The sequence below is a fragment of the Trachypithecus francoisi genome, unplaced genomic scaffold (assembly GCF_009764315.1).
Source record: "Trachypithecus francoisi isolate TF-2019V2 unplaced genomic scaffold, Tfra_2.0 Lachesis_group16, whole genome shotgun sequence".
Classification (NCBI taxonomy): Eukaryota; Metazoa; Chordata; class Mammalia; order Primates; family Cercopithecidae; genus Trachypithecus; species Trachypithecus francoisi.
The window spans coordinates 14,066,974-14,083,187 of record NW_022681461.1 but is presented as its reverse complement, the minus strand read 5'-3'; the positions used below and the strand labels follow the sequence as shown (position 1 = coordinate 14,083,187).

Sequence of the window (16,214 nt, the reverse complement as noted above, 5' to 3'; positions counted from 1 at the left end):
AAAGATTTCATTTGTATATTTCCCCAAAACAGACAAAAATTCATCTGCTATAGGTCAGAATAGTGGCAATTTTTTGGTATCAATTATTTGATAATTGATATCAGCTTGGAGAGAGGGCATAAGGCAGCCCATTGGAGGCCTAGAAAGGTGCTATGTCGTGATCTGAGTAGTGGTTACAGGGCTACATCCACATATAGATTTTCATTGAGTTGTAACCTTTAGGTGTGTGTTTATATAATTTATACCTCAATAAAATAAATTTTTAGTTTTTAAAGCTTTCAACACCTGGAATAAGGAGTTATATTGTCCAGTAATTTTTTTTTTTTTTTTTTTTTGCTCAGTTTCCATAGAGGTGGAGGTTGCAGTGAGCCGAGATCATACAACTGCACTCCAGCCTGGGCAACAGAGCAAGACTCCGTCTCAAAAAAAAAAAAAAAAAACCTATTTTGGAAGAAAATACCTATTAAGCTTGTTGAGGAAGAGAATGTAAAGACATGAATCAGGAGTCAAGGCAACCAAAGGCTGTTTCGCCAAGTCAAAAATTGCCAGTGTCAAAGGTATGTCAAATCATCCTGGTGAGGTATTGGGAATAGTTTTCAATTATCAATGATCGCGCCTCAGACAAACCTCATTGGCTAATATACTGCCACTGCACAAAGTCTGCCTAGTAAGTTTCATGTGTGCATTCACTAATGTAGAAAGTATTGGAGACTAAGCAACTAATCATAATTATATAGTGATGTTCTGCTGGGAAAACCTTGAGACTCTGTGAAGAGAAATGCCTCCTTTGTGTATGTTAGTGTATGGTTTACAAGGGGAAATTTTCTAGTAAGATGCCAATAGTCCAATCCTGCTTGTATAGGAGCTACAACTTATCTGGGAGGTATTGGAAAATGGAGGTGAAGCCAAAGGGAGATGAAGAAGCCAAAGGGGTGAGTCATGTTGTCTCCAAGACAGAATGAACTCCACGGACTTTCCCAACCTTTCTCCTACCAGAAAGTCAAAGCTCTGGAAAGAAGGGCTGCAGAGGAAGGTGCCCACCCAGAGGCACATCTTCCAAGTACCAGGGACTCAGAGACCTGCGGGGACTCTCAGGAACCTGAGAGTGAAGAGGGCTAGCCAGGGAAAGGTTGGAATTTGGCGCCCCCTACAGGACAAATTTATGCCCAAGAAGACACTGCTGGAAGTAAACCAAGTCACCCAGAATCTCTAGGGACATTTGCTTACGCAGGGGCAATTCTGCCAGACGTGCATCCCCCAGGCCCAAGAGCACCTGTACAACGTGGAAGCGGCCTAGTGCAGAAAGCTGGCATACCAGAGGAGAGATGAGGAACTCTCCATGGATCTAGACCTCACTGGGTGGACCTGGAGATCAACACCCCAAGTAGGATTCGAAGAGGTGCCATAGCTAAATCTGCTGTTTGTTTTCTATTCATATACGTCATGGGAAATTCTTGTGGGGGCACTTTTGCAGGAGACTGCAAATGCTTTATATGAGGAAAATTAATTCATTCCACATTCATCTGATACCTATTAATAACATGCCTACTGTGTGCCAGGCACTGTTCTGGATGCTGGGAAACAAAACAGGAAAGAAAAAAAATCCACCCCTGGTGGCACATACTGAATATGTTACAATCTGAACAGATAACAACCACCACCAAATAAAAATCTCTTTTGGGCCAGGCGCGGCGGCTCACGCCTGTAATCCCAGCACTTTGGGAAGCCAAGGTGGGTGGATCACCTGAGGTCAGGAGTTCGAAAACAGCCTGGCCAACATGGCAAAACCCCATCTCTACTAAAAATACAGAAATTAGCCGGGTGTGCTGGTGCACGCCTGTAGTCCCAGATACTCAGGAGGCTGAGGCAGGAGAATCACTTGAACCTGGGAGGCAGAGATTGCAGTGAGCTGAGATTGCGCCATTGCACTCCAGCCTGGGCAACAGAATGAGACTCCATCTCAAAAAGAAAAAAAATCTGCTCACGCCTGTAATTCCAGGACTTTGGGACACCAAGGCGGGAGGATCACGAGGTCAGATCAAGACCATCCTGGCCAACACGGTGAAACCCTGTCTCTACTAAAAACACACAAAAAAATCTGGGTGCAGTGGGGGGTGCCTGTAATCCCAGCTACTAAGGAGGCTAGGCAGGAGAATCACTTGAACCCAGGAGGTGGAGATTGCGGTGAGCCAAGATCACGCCACGGCACTCCAGCCTGGCAACAGAGCGAGACTCCATCTCAAAAATATATATATGTGTGTATGTGTGTGTGTGTGTGTGTGTGTGTGTGTGTGTGTGTGTGTATACATGAAGAAAATACCTATCAAGAAGCTTTTTGAGTAAGAGAACATAAAGACATGGATCAGGAGTCAAGGCAACCAAAGACTACATTTCTCTACATGGGAAAGGAACTAGAATTTTGAGCCAAATTAGATATCTGAGTCTTCAAACTGGCAGCCATATGGAATATTATATAGTGTGAGACAATCAAAGAAATATCCCAGTCATGGGGTAGGGCAAGGGTTCTTAGTAAAAAAGATGTCTAATACTCCACCTTGTGTTGTTTGCATGGGCCTCTGTGTCAAGTTTCTTAGTTTGCTACCACCACAAAGGCCTTATAAGGTGCATGTGTTCCTGGAAAATTGCAGAGGGGCAGAATCCCTCATCTGGGCAAAGTAGGGAAGAGTTCAGGGCCAGGGGAAAAGAGGAGCCAGGGTCAGAGCTGACACTGGAAAGAGAAGCTCTGAAGAGTCTACAGTCTAGAGCGAGGACAGGGATTGAGGAATCTCACAGAGCAGGAGGCCTCTGGCTTCCGCATTATACAACTTACCAAGCAATTTCACGAACAAGGTGCACACAGCACTGATATGGTTTCCCTGCTTTCTCCTTTCTTTCTTCACGTATTGATGTGTATGAGTAGCTGGATAATTGTGGCTTTCATTTCTTCTACACTTAATAGAATTAACAGTCTTGATGTAACATAAAGGTTCTGATGTGAGAATTCAACTTCCTCAGGCTTCAGAGTTGAAAAAACCTTCTCCACTGAAGGAATCCTTCATAGAACAGGCCATGGAAATAATCTATGAGGCTTGCTTTCACATAAGCATTCCAAAGACTCATCTCTGTGTGGTCCTTTCCCCCACCTCGTCTGCTCCATGGAGGGAGGAGAGAGATATGTTGGACACAGTGAGTTCCTCCTCGAAGGTTCCGCTTGTTTTCTATTTTCAAAGCCTAACTTCCTTGCCTCCTTGCCCCTAGTTATGGTAAACAACCTTCCAGCCGTTCCCAATCTGAAATCCACATCCATTCCCAATCTGTAACCCACATCTGTTCCCAATCTGTAACCCACATCCATTCCCAATCTGTAACCCACATCTGTTCCCAATCTGTAACCCACATCCATTCCCAATCTGTAACCCACATCTGTTCCCAATCTGTAACCCACATCCATTCCCAATCTGTAACCCACATCTGTTCCCAATCTGTAACCCACATCCATTCCCAATCTGTAACCCACATCTGTTCCCAATCTGTAACCCACATCCATTCCCAGTCTGTAACTCACATCTGTTCCCAATCTGTAACCCACATCCATTTCCAATCTGTAACCCACATCTGTTCTCAATTTGTAATAACCCATACCCTTATTTGGCACCCTTAGTTCCAAAACTGCTCCTCCTGCTGCTGTAGCTCCCACCGCTGCTCCATTTGAAGTAGCCAATCGGGATCAGCTTAGATTGTGTGGTCTGACCCCAGCCAATGAGGACCGGACACAGTAGCAGGGACTGACTGCGTTAGGGTTAACCCCTTCCCTCCTTTGTTTGGTGTGGTCTCGCAGTGACCAGAAGAACAAGCAGCACCTTTCTGCAGAAGTAAATTTGCCTGCTGAGAAATCCTTTATTTGAGTGCTCATTTTCTTTGTGAGTCTGAGCTCTTATTTCCAACACTCTCACCTTAACCAAGCCAGAGAGGCTTGAAGAAACCACATGGAGAGTTTGACATGTGTTTCCTGGGAGGTGGGGTATGCAGGATCTAGCATCTAGTGTGAAAGTCTGAAGGTGAGCAGTTTCAGCCAGGCTCAGAGGCTAGGATGGGTGAATGGCAGCCTCTTCAGAGCCTGGCAGAATGAGGGTGCCCCATTGCTACCCATGGGCCAGACTTAGACCTTATGGAAGACAGATGGTCATCTTAAAATGAACTGGACCAAGAAACTTTCCTGGAGAGCAAATGCTGAGAGCTAAGCTCCTGAATGCTGGAAGCTGAGGAATGAGTGGCTGGAGTCTTCGCAACCAGCAAATGGAGCAAGAAATACAAACTCTAACACCCACCACCCACCTAAGAGCCCCAGCAGAGAACCTCCAATGTACCCAGAGACCTCTGACATCCGATGAAAGCCACAAGAGCCTGTTAATACCTGAACTTTTTTCTCAAATACTCCATCTCCTTCCGAGAGGAGGTAAAAAGAAAGACAAATGAACCAGGCCCTCCTTCCCCACGGCAGACCCACAGGATAAATCAGGCAAGAGCCGAGAGAGGTAAAAGATTTCCATGGGAAAGGAGGCTGGGGCTTAGAGATGCATTCTTTTCATCCCTTGGCTCATGGTCCCATTCCTCCGTAGTCTAAACCAGTAGTAAGGCATCTTGCCCTGCTAAATAAGGTAACCTTCACGGTTCCAGGAATTAAGACTTGGATATCTTCAGAGGGCCACTATTCAGCCCACCATCATGGCCTTGGTGAAAGTGTTCTCAAGGTAGTAATGGGAAAGGAGAAACCAGACTACAGAGAGTAGAAAACTGAAAGGTGAGCAAGTGGAGACTCCAAGTATAGTCCACTATTTCAGGAAGTTGGGCTATGAAGGACAAGAGAGTGAATAAGGTCAAACGAAGGTTTCATTTAAGATAGGAGAGGTTTGTCAGATGCGGTGGCTCACGCCTGTGGTTCCAGTTACTCAGGAGGCAGGAGGATCACTTGAGCCCAGGAGTTCGAGGCTGCAGTAAGCTATGATCACACCACTGCACTCTAGCCTGGCTGATAGAGTGAGGCCTTGCCTCTACAAACAAAAAGATGGGAGAAGTTTGGGCAAGTTTAAATGCCAGTGAGAAGGAGAAATTCAAAGGAAACACTGGAGAGAGGAGAGAAGTGGAAGGCTTGGCCCTAGACAGGAGAAGCGGAGCAGGAAAGGGGGGATGCACACAGGTTTGGTGGAAAGAAGCCGAGGTTGTTTTGTCTCTGCCCACGGGGGGCTGAAGGAAGTCACCTGTGGAGATGGAAGGAGGCTTTGGGTGGAGGGTCACCTGACACTTGAGAAAAGGTGAGAGAGTGTGAGATGGTTTCTATAGAAAACTGGGAAAGTGCTGGAAAGAGAAGGGGATGGTGCATTCCAGGCTCCTCTAGGCTTCCTCGAGGACATTCTTTCTGATGCCAATGCCTATGTGACCTAAAGCCACTGGCCCTCATGCTGTCCTCACTGTCCCGGAGGCAGGCGGAGATTCGGGCTGAGACAGGATGAAGGTCTCCCACCTGAGACCCAGCTCACTTCCATCCGAGGACTCAGGCCCCGTCCTGCAAGCCCTGGTGGGGCACACATGCTGTGCTTCCCACCACCTCCTTTGTCTATTACCTGAGACGCCAGGCAGAGCTCCTCCTCCTGGTACAGCCTCCTTCCTATGCATATCAGCTCTCGTGGGAGGACTCACAATCCAGCAGTTCTGCATGAACAGCCGGACTCTGAATTCAATTTGAGCTTACTCTGGATCCCTCCTGCCCACAGACTGAGGAATGTTCTCCTTACCTATACCACAGCTTCTTCTCCTGGGCAGTGCCCTCAGGCCTCCTTATGCTCCCAGAATCCTCTCTTCCTGGCTTTTTTTTTTTTTTTTTATCAGAACCTGGGAGGGCGAGGCAGGGGCACAAGAGTAATCCTCATCTGTCAAGCAGTCATGCAGCTACAGTGGCATCATCTGTTCAGTGAACACTTATTCCCACAGCACCTTCTCCGTGCCAGGCGTTGTGCCGACAACTGGATACAATTGTAAGGAAAACAGGTATATGAGGATCTACATGGAGCTGGCAGTCTAGTATGGGATAGGCATTAAACCAAACACACGAAATAAATGTCTAAGTATAAATCATGATGAGTGCCATGAAGGAAAAAACAGGTTCTATGATCAGGAGATATGGGGAAGGGACAGTCAGGGAAATCCTGTCTGAGGAGGTGACAGAAGTCCCCTGTGAGCTGGGACCTGAAGTGTACCCCCGAGTTAAGAAGAGTTGGTGGTGGGTCAGAGAGAGCAGCAAGTGCAAGCGCCCGGGAGAGAACACACTTGACAAACTAAAGGGCTTGAACTAAGGCCAGTGCATAGTGACAGTAAAAGACAGGGCTTGAGAGGTAGGTAAGGGCCAGATTACATGGAAAGTTGCAGGCAATGTTAAGCACTTGAATTTAATTCTAAGTGTGATGATTCCCCATCCAGGGTTTGGAGTGCAACAGCGATGGTCTATTTCTAAAAGATCCTCTGGACGCCACATGTAAAATGGATTGTTGGAGTGAGGAGACTTAGGGTACACCACGAGTAGATGCAGGACAAGAAAATAAGGCAATTGCAGTAATTCAGAGGGAACAGATGGCTTGGACTAGAAGAGTGGCGTGGAGATGAGGGAAAATGGACATTTGGGGAATATGTTTCTCCATATGCATAGGAAGGCATGGAACTACAAGAAGGACAGAAAGAGAAGAGAAAACCACCCAGCACTGAGTGGTCAGGAGCCCCAACACTGAGTGACAGGAGTTAGGCTGTTATGAGGTAAAGCTGGTAACCATGACCATAGTCCACAACAATACTGAGCACTTGCCCTGTGCCAAACTCTGGGCTAAATTCTTACACATATTATCATGTTGAATATTCTATGACCCTATGACAGAGCCTTGGCACCCAATGACCATGGGACCTTCCACACCAGCCTGCACTGGCTAATTCCAAAAGTCTTTGACATAAAAAAATACAAACCTCTGCCTTATTTCAGGCAGTGCTGTTTCCAGCCTGTTACATGTAGCTGCAGCAAATCTAAACCAATAGGGAAATATGTCGAGATGTCTCATGGAATCCACAGAAGAGGTAAGCCTTCAGGTTTCGAGATGGGCCTGCACCAGGACAGCTTGGGTGCCTCAACAGGAGGCCTTGGGCTCCAGAGCACTGCCCTTCACCTGCCTGGGCTTGGGGATCTCCTAGGGTCGGTTCCACATTCCAAATTCCCAAGAGAGAATAATCTGATTGGCTCAGTATGGGTCACGTGTCCTTCCCTGGACCAATTGGCTATGGTCTAGGGGGCAGGATTGCTGCTGGTCTCCCCACTACCACCGAAGGTCCACTGCTAACAACTAACAGAGTGACCATTGCTAACAACTAACAGGGTGGTAGCAATGAGACTCTGCACACATCCCCTCAGGGTCTTTGAACATGCTCCTCCCTCTCTGGGCCCTCTCCCCACTATTCCTTGCCAGAGTAGCTCCTCTTTTTTTTTTTTTTTTTTTTTTTTTTTTTGAGATGAAGTCTCGCTCTATCGCCCAGGCTGGACTGCAGTGGCCGGATCTCAGCTCACTGCAAGCTCCGCCTCCCGGGTTCACGCCATTCTCCTGCCTCAGCCTCCCGAGTAGCTGGGACTACAGGCGCCTGCCACCACGCCCGGCTAGTTTTTTTTGTATTTTTTAGTAGAGACGGGGTTTCACCGTGTTAGCCAGAATGGTCTCGATCTCCTGACCTCATGATCCGCCCTTCTCGGCCTCCCAAAGTGCTGGAATTACAGGCTTGAGCCACCACGCCCGGCCTGGAGTAGCTCCTCTTATCCTTCTGATCTTGCTAAAATTGTCCCTTTTTCAGGGACACCTTTCCTACTCCACTCTCAATCCAACAGGTCCCTCTGTTACAACTTCTCATCCTCTTCCTTCACATGAAGGAAAATATTTCTGGTGTGCATTATTTTGTTTCCTGCTTAAGGCCTGCCTCCTCCACCAGTCTGTAACGTCCTTGAAGGCAAGAACCACATTTAGGTTTTCCCCCCGCTCTACCTGCCAAGCTTTGAACCTAATGTCTAACACGCAGTTTGCACTCAATAAATATGTGTTGATTGAGTGAACCAGAACAAACATATCACATTTTCAATATTCTCGATTATCCAGAAACTGCTTTCTCAAGATACAGCCTGACACCTTCAGACTGTGGCCCACATGGGCCTGTTCTAACTTTCCTGGATGCCTTAAATTTGTGACAGGGAGGACCCTGGTATAGTAGGACAAGCTCTGAACAAGGCAACAGGGGATGGGGTTTGGGTCCCAGCTCTGGATAAGTCACTTCACTCAGCTAAATAACAAATTTCCCCATTCACAAATGAAGTTTTTGGATGAGATGATTTACAAAGCTCCTGTAGCACAAATGTCTGGAATTCTGATAACAATTCAATATTCTGTCCATGGTTGAAATTGCCCTGAACATGTGAAAAGAGAGAGATGTGGCCGGGTGCGGTGGCTCAAGCCTGTAATCCCAGCACTTTGGGAGGCCGAGACGGGCGGATCATGAGGTCAGGAGATCGAGACCATCCTGGCTAACATGGTGAACCCCGTCTCTACTAAAAAATACAAAAAACTAGCCGGGCGAGGTGGGGGGCGCCTGTAGTCCCAGCTACTTGGGAGGCTGAGGCAGGAGAATGGCATAAACCCGGGAGGCAGAGCTTGCAGTGAGCTGAGATCCGGCCACTGCACTCCAGCCTGGGCGACAGAGTGAGACTCCGCCTCAAAAAAAAAAAAAAGAGAGATGTAAAGTGTTTACGGAGAGAAAGAGTATATGTTTTGGACAAAATCCACACCGACTAGCTGTTCTTTAATGGCAATCATTATAGATAGAAAGTGGCCAAAATGCAATAAAAAGTACAGAGTTGAAGATAATGAGAAAAACTGCCCATGAATGGAAAAATATGGGTTCTTCTAGTAACATAAAGTGAAAAGCCCAGGGACCTGAGTACCATAGTGTGTGCAGCTCAACCTGCATCCCTTTGTAGAGGGATGGGAAGGAAAGGGGTGTTCCCCACCCTAACCTCCCACCTATCACCAGTTAGCTCAGCCTGCACTGAAATAAACCTCTGTAGCTGGAGTCCTGATTTCCTAATCCAATCTCAGACTGTGGCCAACAGCCAAGTGAGTTACTGTTGAGACCCACATCCTGCCCCAAGAGATGACCAACACGAGCAAGATTTTGTGGTTATTCTATATGCATGACATACTGAAAAACAATGCCACATAATTAACAAAATGGCACACCGTAGGAGCGTGTCTCTCCCGAATTGTTCAGCACATTCTTTACCTTCATAACTTTGGCTCTTTGTGTTAAATGTAAAATCTTTTTTAACATAATCTTGTACTTACATGCATACTTCTCCCTTCAATTGCATTTAGTCATATATTTTTAAATAAGGTAGATATTGTAAAAACAAATGGGCTTGGAATTCTCCATCCCAAATTTGTAATAGGACACTATTAAAACCAAGGTCCTCTTATAAATCATCTTGAATCATGTGATGCTATAGTTAAAACTGAAAGGATTTTGGATTTTAGTGTCAGACAAGCATTTTTTCAAGCCCCCAATTCACCATTTACTAAGTAGTTCTTCAACCTCACTCTGCCTGTTTTCTTATCTGCTAAATCCCGATCTTACAAGGTCACTGTGAAAAGTAAATGAGACGATGTATTTAAGTGCCGTGCCCTGCATCTAAACCACTGTAAGCCTCTCCTTTTCCCTCTCCCACTCACCAGGTGGTGGGATTTCAGGGGTCAGACCAATAGCTAGAGGCGGAGCCAGGTGTCCCAGAACCCCAGCTACTGTGTCTCAGAAGTGTAATAAAGGCTCAAGCCAAAGAGTGGCCTTAGGAATCATCCACTTCACTGACCCTCTCCCCTTGATCTAACAGATTAGAAAACTGAAGCCAACAGAATTGATCTCCTTTTTTACCTTATTTAACCTTCCATGAGATATTGCCCAGTTTATTTATTTGTTGAGCAATTGCCGTGAAAGGCACTATGTTGGGTCACTGGCATTCAAGTACTCATTTGAATGTAGCATTGTGCTAGGTGCTACAAACATGAACCCTATCAAGGATGAAATATACTTAGAGACATGCCAGTCCTCTCAAAACCCCAGTCCTGGCCGGGCACAGTGGCTCACGCCTGTAATCCCAGCACTTTTGGAGGCCGAGGCGGGTGGATCACGTGGTCAGGAGATCAAGACCAGTCTGGATAACACGGTGAAACCCAGTCTTTACTGAAAATACAAAAAATTAGCCAGGCGTGGTGACAGGCACCTGTAGTCCCAGCTACTCAGGAGGCTGAGACAGGAGAATTGCTTGAACCTGGGAGGTGGAGGTTGCAGTGAGCCGAGATCACACCATTGCACTGCAGCCTGGGCAGCAGCAAGACTCTGCCTCAAAAAAAAAAAAAAAAAAAAACCCCAGTCCTAGAGGAAGTTGGGAAGGAGGTGCGGAGGGTCAGGAGAAGACTATGGAAAAGGTTATGAATGATCCTTTAAGATAGAAAAAATAAACTAATCATCAATACATTGTATTAAGCCAACATTATTGCTAATCATGATGAATTCACCCATATTGAATCCATCACTATCAATCATTAACCATGCCATTGTTAATCAATAAGCACCATCTTGCACAAAACTTCACTATGGCAAACACTTTGCCTCAGCATATTCAGTGGATGTTCTGCAGAATGTGACTCTGCTCCCCAGGAGGAAAAGGAACTTTCACAGCAGTACCAGCTGCTTTCCAGAAACCCTGTGTACAGAAACTCTTGAGGTACTTTTCATGTTTGTAATTCTGAGGGACTGTTATTCTTTTCCTGCTCATCCTCAGTGGATAGACTACTTCTGGAACCTGCTGCAGTCAACTCAAACAGTAGACAGATGTCATGACAGTGCAGAAGGAAAAACAATGATGATATGTGAGTGTGTCTGGGAAACTGTAGGGCAGAAGTCAGAGTGGAAAAGGGCAGAACATCAGTTTGCATCAAACGATCGCAAATATCAGCAACACCCAACATTCAGCATTTACTTCTCACATGGCTATGGGTTCTGCCCTCTCAGCTGAGCCCATCATCTGTATCTGCAGATTGATTGGCAGTTGCCTGAGCTGAGTAGCTTGGCTTTAAGGTAAAAGTCTAACTGGTTGGGGCTCCTCATAGCAGGCTGGGCTTATATCTGCTCTATGTGCATCAGTTCTGGGGGGCAGGGGACAACACTCTCATAGGCAGCAGCAGACTCTTCTTAAGGTCATGGCAGAAGCATAAGCAGTCAAGCAGAAAAAGTGACATTTCTTAAGGCCTAGGCTCAAAACTGGCACACTGTCACCTTTGCCCTCATTCCATCAGCCAGAGTAAGTCAGATGGCCAAGCCCAAAGACAAGGGACAGAGTGCTTCATACAGAGCCCTGCAGAGTCTCATGGTAAGGGCAAGGGATGTGGGGACAGGGCAGAGTAAAGAAAGGGGCCACTAAGTCAGTAGAACATAGGTGGAAAGAAGCATCTAAACCAAACAGAGCACAAAATCAGGGTGACGCCGTCTACCAGTGTCTGATCAACAAGAAATGCAGCTACAAGAAAGTATCCGTCCTAGCCAGAGCAATCAGACAAGAGGAAGAAATAAAGGGCATCCAAACTGGTAAAGAGGAAGTCACACTGTCACTGTTTGCTGATGACATGATCACATACCTAGAAAACCGTAAAGACTCATCCAAAGAGCCCCTGGGTACATGAATTCAGCAAAGTTTCAGGATACAAAATTAATATACACAAATTAGTAGCCCTGCTATTCAGCAACAATGATCAAGCTGAGAATCAAATCAAGAATTCAACCCCTTTTACAATAGCTGCAAAGAAAATAAAATACTTAGGAATATACTTAACCAAGAAAGTGAAAGACCTCTGCAGGGAAAACTACAAAACATTGCTGATGACATAGATGACACAAACAAATGGAAACATATCCCATGTTCCTCGATTGGGAGAATCAATTACAAAAAATGACCATACTGCCAAAAGCAATCTATAAATTCAATGCAATTCCCATCAAAATACCACCACCATTTTTCAAAGAACTAGAAAAAAAATCACAAAATTCATATGGAACCAAAAAAGAGCCTGAATAGCCAAAGCAAGACTAAGCAAAAAGAACAAATCTGAAGGTATCATATTCCCCTACTTCAGACTATACTATAAGGCCATAGTCACCAAAACAGCATGGTACTGGTATAAAAACAGGCATATAGACCAATGGAACAGAATAGAGAACCCAAAAGTAAAGCCACATAGTTACAGTCAACTGATCTTCTACAAAGCAAACAAAAACATGAAGTGGGGAAAAGACATCCTATTCCACAAATGGTGCTGGGATAATTGGCAAACCACATGTAAAAGAATGAAACTGAATCCTCATCTCTCATCTTATACAAAAATCAACTCAAGATGGATAAAATACTTAAATCTAAGACCTGAAACTATAAAGATTCTAGGAGATAACATTGGGGGAAAAAGAGGTTCTAGACATTGGCTTAGGAAAAGACTTTGTTATGGTTTGGCTGTCTCCCCACTCAAATCTCATCTTGAATTGTATCTCCCAGAATTCCCACATGTTGTAGGAGGGACCCTGGGGGAGGTAATTGAATCATGGGGGCCAATCGTTCTCATGCTATTCTCGTGATAGTAAATACGTCTCACGAAATCTGATGGGTATATCAGGGGTTTCCCCTTTGCTTCTTCCTCTTTTTCTCTTGCTGCTGCGATGTAAGAAATGCCTTTCGCCTCCTGCCATGATTCTGAGGCCTCCCCAGCCATATGGAACTGTAAGTCCAATTAAACCTCTTTTTCTTCCCAGTCTCAGGTATGTCTTTATCAGCAGTGTGGATACGGACTAATACAATGAATTGGTACCAGTAGAGTGGGGCATTGTTGAAAAGATACCTGAAAATGTGGAAGATACTTCGGAACTGGGTAACAGGCAGAGGTTGAAATAGTTTGGAGGGCTCAGAAGAAGATAGGAAAATGTGGGAAAGTTTGAAACCTTCTAGAGACTTGTTAAATGGCTTTGACAAAAATGCTGATAGTAATATGAACAATAAGGTCCAGGCTGAAGTGGTCTCAGATAGAGATGAGGAACTTGTTGGGAACTGAAGCAAAGGTAACTCTTGTTATGTTTTAGCAAAGAGACTGGTAGCATTTTGCCCCTGCCCAAGAGATCTGTGGAACTTTGAATTAAGAGAGATGATTTAGGGTATCTGGCAGAAGAAATTTCTAAGCAGAAAAGCATTCAAGAGGTGACTTGGGTACTGTTAAAAAAGCATTCCGGGCCAGGTGTGGTGGCTCACGCCTGTAATCCCAGCTCTTTGGGAGGCCAAGGTGGGTGGATCATAAGGTCAGTAGTTCGAGACCAGCCTGGTCAACATAGTGAAACCCCATCTCCACCAAAAACACAAAAATTAGCCAGGTGTGGTGGCATGCACCTCTAGTCCCAGCTACTCAGGAGACTGAGGCAGGAGAATTGCTTGAACCTGGGAGGTGCAGGTTGCAGTGAGCAGAGACTGTGCACCACTGCACTCCAGCCTGGGTGACAGAGTGAGACTCCATCTCAAAAAAAGAAAAAAAAAAAACCCTCCATTTTAAAAGGGAAACAGATCATAAAAGTTTGGAAAATTTGTAGCCTGATGATACAGTAGAAAAGAAAAACCCATTTTTTGAGGAGAAATTCAAGAGGGCAGCAAAAATTTGCATAAGTGATGAGGAGCCTAATGTTAATCCCCAAGACCATGGGAAAATGTCTCCAGGCCATGTCAGAGAACTTCAGAGCAGCCCCTCCCATAACAGGCTCAGAGGCCCAGGAGGAAAAGGTGGTTTTGTGGGCTGGGCCCAGGGTCCCCATGCGGTGTGCAGCCTAGGGACTTGGTGCCCTGTGTCCCAGGCCTCTCCAACCTTGGCTGAAGAAGGCCAAAGTACAGTGAAGTAATTCAGGAACGGAAAACCAAACATTGTATGTTCTCACTCATAAGTGGGAGCTAAGCTATAAGTTATGAGGATGCAAAGGCATAAGAATGATACAATGGACCAGGCATGATGGCTTATGCTTATAATCCCAGCTCTTTGGGAGGCCAAGGTGGGTGGATCGCCTGTGGTCAGGAGTTTAAGACCAGCCTTGCCAACATGGTGAAACTCTGTCTCTACTAAAAATACAAAAATTAGCCAGGCATGGTGGCAGCTGCCTGTAATCCCAGCTACTCGGGAGTCTGAGATAGGATAATCACTTGAACCCAGGAGGCAGAGGTTGCAGTGACCTGAGATCACACCATTGTACTCCAGCCTGAGTGACAAGAGCAAAATTCCATCTCAAAAAAAAAAAGAATGATACAATGGACTTTGGGGACTCTGGGGAAAGGGTGGGAGGAGGGCGAAGGACAAAAAGACTACACATTGGGTACAGTGTACACTGCTCAGGTGATGGGTGTTCAGAATCTCAGAAATCACCACTAAAGAATTTATCCATGTAACCAAACAGCAACTATATCCCCAAAAACCTATTGAAATTTAAACACACACACACACTCACATACCTGGCGGTTAGGGGGAAGAAAGTATCCCATTTTTCAAGATGAAAAAGTTCTGGAGCTCTGAGCTGTGTTGCATAACAATGTGAATACACTTAACACTACTCAACTGTCCACTCAAAAATGGTTAAGGTGGTAAATTTTGTTTTGTGGGTGTTTTTTGTACAAATTTAGGGAGTACAATTGCCATTTTGTTACATGGAAATATTGCACAGTGGTGAGGTCTGGACTTTTAGTACAATCATCACCTGAATAGTGTCTTATACCCAATAAGTAATTTCTCATCCCTCAGCCCCTCCCACTCTCCCACCATTCTGAGTCTTCAATGTCTATTATACTACACTCTATGTCCATGTCTACACATTATTTAGCTCCCACTTATAAGTAAGAACATATGGTATTTGACAGTTATCTGGGACTTTTTTTTACTACAACTAATAATGTTTTTAAAAAGGAGGATTTACTCCATTATAAATTCTATCTGTGGTAACCAGCCTCCAAGACAACACCCCCAGTAATTCCTACTTCCTGACATTCACACTCTTGTGTAATTCCCTCCCATATGGTTCCAGAAGTGACTGTGACACAAGATTAGGTTATAAAAGGTTGTGGTTTACATATTGGTTCTCTATCTCTGTCTCGGTCTCATAACTCACTCTGGAGGAAGCCAACTACCATGTTGTGAAGCCACTCAGGCAGCCGATGGACAGACAGATGTAGTGAGCAGCTGAGGTCTCCCGCCAACAGCCGGCAATAAACTGAGACCTCCAACAATATGTGAGTGAGCTTAGAATCAGCTCCTTCCCCAGCTGAGCTTCCAGATGAGTCTGCAGCCCTACTGACAGCTTCACTGCCAGCCCACATTCCTGGCCCTCAGAAACTGTACTATAATAAATGTTTGCTGTACTAAATAAATGTTTGCTGTTTTAAGCTGCTAAGTTTTGGGGTAATTTGTAATGTGGCAGTAGGTAACTACAACCCTATGTGATGATCATTGATATTTATAATGACCCAGGGCACTTAAATATTCTGACATATTTTCTTTTTATATATATATAGCGAGAAAGACAAGGTTTTTCTATGTTGCCCAGATTGGTCTTGAAATCCTAGCCTTAAACAATCCTTCTGCCTTGACCTCCCAAAGTGCTGTGATTACAGGCATGAGCTCTGTGCCCGGTCCTGACATGTTTTCTGAATCGTCAATAAAAGATGCAACTGCAGAAAGTTTTCTAATATCCCTGAAGACTTAGTATACTCAAATTCCCTGTGTGACAGTAAGTGTCACTCTCAGTCTACAAGGAAATTTGATTGAGTTGAAATCCACATCCCTCTACCCTTCAGGCTAACTAAGAATTTATTACAGAGAAGAAAAAAAAAAGAGTGTGAGAGAGATGCCAAATAATAAGCAACTTAGCCATTTTATTTTATTTAAGAAATTGATCTTAGAGGAAATTTAGAAAATGTACATCACATGAGCAAAAGTTTTGAAAGGCTGGCATACTTGGATTGACCCAAGAATGGACAACTAACTTTTCTTCAAGAAAATAAAGAATAAAGAGGGAGCTATTTT

At 45.0% G+C, this 16,214-nt stretch overlaps 1 non-coding gene across 1 annotated transcript; it reads right to left on the bottom strand.

Annotated features, from left to right (window-relative positions):
* Nucleotides 1–520: 520 nt before the first annotated feature.
* Nucleotides 521–661, bottom strand: LOC117099535. The gene has a single exon (XR_004443862.1). It is a non-coding gene; the product is annotated as a U4 spliceosomal RNA (small nuclear RNA).
* Nucleotides 662–16,214: the final 15,553 nt, after the last annotated feature.